This window comes from Heterocephalus glaber, unplaced genomic scaffold (genome assembly GCF_053883595.1).
Source record: "Heterocephalus glaber isolate CG9 unplaced genomic scaffold, H.glaber_assembly_v1.0 deba00000347, whole genome shotgun sequence".
Lineage (NCBI taxonomy): Eukaryota > Metazoa > Chordata > Mammalia > Rodentia > Bathyergidae > Heterocephalus > Heterocephalus glaber.
Genome location: NW_028258143.1, coordinates 63,391,977 through 63,394,861, shown reverse-complemented (window position 1 = coordinate 63,394,861; position 2,885 = coordinate 63,391,977). Strand labels below are relative to the sequence as shown.

At 34.1% G+C, this 2,885-nt stretch overlaps 1 pseudogene; it reads right to left on the bottom strand.

Annotated features, from left to right (window-relative positions):
- Window positions 1-1,604: 1,604 nt before the first annotated feature.
- LOC147829993 (U2 spliceosomal RNA) lies at window positions 1,605-1,744 on the bottom strand (annotated as a pseudogene).
- Between the last annotated feature and the right edge of the window lie 1,141 nt (window positions 1,745-2,885).

The following is a 2,885-nucleotide window of genomic DNA, read 5'->3' as shown; positions in this document are numbered from 1 at the left end:
CACGGCTTACCCCATTATCGACATCATATACTACAGTGGTATTTTTTTAAAATCAATCGTCGTAAATCAACACATCATGATCACCCAAAGACTATATTTCACATTAGGGCTCCCTCTTGACATTATATGTTCCATAGGTTTTAACAAATGTATACTGATGCATATCATCATTGTGCTGTGTAAATAGTTTCACTGCCCTAAACACACTCTGTGTACTGCTCCTTCATCCCTAACCTCTGAGTAGTGCCTCTTCCAGAATGTTACCTAGGTGGCAAAATATAGTATGTGACTGATCAGATTAGCTTCTTTTACTTAATATTCATTATGTAAATTTCTGTGATTAGCCAGCTCATTTTACTGCAATGCTGATGTTTGAATGTACCTGAGTTTATTTTCTTTAACCTACTGTGGTATATCTTGGTGGCTTCTAAATATTACTGATCATGAATAAAGTTGCTATAAATACCCATGTGCAGGTTTTCAGTTCACATGAGCAAATATCAACTAGTGTAATCGCTCTATCCTATGGCAAGAGTATCTCCAGTTTTTTAAGAATTACAAAACTGTCTTCAAATGAGACTTTTTAATTTTGCATTCCTGCTAGTAATTAATGAGTTTCTTTTGCTCCCTGTCCTTATTAGCATTTGATGATGTCAACATTTTCAATTTTTTCCATTCAGATACATGTGTGGTGTTATCTCATTGTTATTATCTTTTATTCCCTAAAGACCTATGGTGTTGGGCATCTTCTTTTATACCTATTATCCCCTTGTGTATATTCTTTTGTGAGGTGTCCATAAAGATCTCTGAACCATTTCTAAAAATTAGATTGTTTTTGCCTCTTTAATAAATTGTGCTGGAAAAATTAGGTTCTAAACTGCCAAAAATTAAAACTAGAGCTGTATCTCTCACCTAAAATCAAAATGGATTAAAAGATCTAAATATTAAAACAGAAATGCTGAACCAGCTGGGACAGAGGTTAGGTAGAACTCTTGAAGACATTGTCATAGGAAAAGATTTCATGAACAAAACATCAGTTGCACATGAACTAGCACAAAGAATCAACAACTGAAATCTCATCTTATTGAAAAGATTCTGCATAGCAAGAGAAACCAACAGCATGAAGAGACAAACCCAAAAAAATGTTTACCAGCTGTTCCTCAGGAAAAGATCTACTATCTAGAATATATAAAGAACTTACAAAGATCAGACATCCCAAATTTAAAGACCCAATCCAAAAATGGGCATCTGAAATGAACAGACATTTCTGAGACAAAGAAGTAGAAATATCAAATAAACATATGAAAAAAAATGTTCAACATCACTGGTCATTTGAGTGATGCAAATGAAAACAACACTGAGATTCCACCTCACCCCAGAAAGAATGGCTGATATCATGAAATCAACCAATAACAAATGCTGGCAGGGCTGTGGGGGAAAAGGAACACTTTTCCACTATTGGTGGGAGTATAGACTGGTACAACCATTGTGGAAATCAGTATGGAGATACCTCAAAGAACTAGGATTAGATATCCCATTTGACCAGATATTCCCCTGCTGGGTATCTTCCCCAAAGAATTAAAAGAATCAGACCACAGCAATATATGTGCACCCATGTTTACAGAGGCACAGTTTGTAATAGCTAAGACTTGGAAATAGCTCAATTGCCCATTACTGAATAAGAAAATAAAGAAAATTTGGTTTCTTTATACACTTGATCTTAGCCAAAAGGCCGAGAAGCAATTAATTTGGTTTCTTTATAAAATGAAGTACTACTCAGCCATAAAAAGGAGAAATTAGAGACATTTATAGCTAAATGGATGCACATTGAGGCCATACTCTTAAGTGAAATAAATAGGACACACATGTGTAAATACCAAATAGTTTCTCTGGTGTGAGAAACTGAAAGTGTAAATAAGGATCAAAATGTATAATAGACAATTTGAAATAGGAAGAAAAGAGGCAAAAGGGAAAGGGAAGTTGGAGGGGTAGGAGAAAGAACAGAGGGGAATGGAATTAACATGAGAAAAGGAAAAAATGGAAACAAAATCTTTGTAAATAGGGAGGAGTGGAGGGGTTGAAGGGAGGGCAGGGAAATGGGGAAAAAATAAGAATCAAGATATATTATGTAAAGGTACAAATTTCCAATCATGAATGTCATTATATTGTATACCTAAAGTGTACCAATAAAATTAATTTAAAAAGATATTAGGTTGTTTTCCCTTTTAAGAGTTCTCAATATATTTGAATAACACCCCTTCATCAGGTTAGTGGTTTTTTCCCCAAATATTTTCCTCATTTTGTGGCTTGTCTTAGTCTTCTAATGTTATGGAAAACAGCTATAGTTTTCATGATAATTAAATCTAGTTTGTCAATGGTTTCTTTCTTAGATTGTGCTTTTAGTATTTTAGGTAAAGCATCATCTTTATATCCAAGATCATCTAGGTTTTTGTCTTATTATATTGTATAGAACTTTTGAAGTTTTGCACTTTACATTTATTTGTATGTTTCATTTTGAATTTATTTTTGTGAAGAGTATAAGGGCTGTCTAGATACATTTTCTTATAGTTGGTTGTCCAGTTATCCCCGCATCATAAATTGAACGGACTATTTTTGCAGTACAGTGTTGTCTTTGCTTTTTCATCAAAGGTCAGTTAACTATGTTTGTGTGGTTTATTTGGGCTCTCTGTCATGTTCCATAGTTCTATGTGTCTATTATTTTGCCAATCCACACTCTCCTGACTACCGCAATTTTATAGTAAATCTTGACCAGGTAGTGTCAGTCCTCCAATATTGTTCTTTTTCTTCAATTCTGAGTTGACTGTTCTGAGTCTTTTGCCTCCCCATACAAACTTTAGAGTTAATTTGCCAATATCTACAAAATA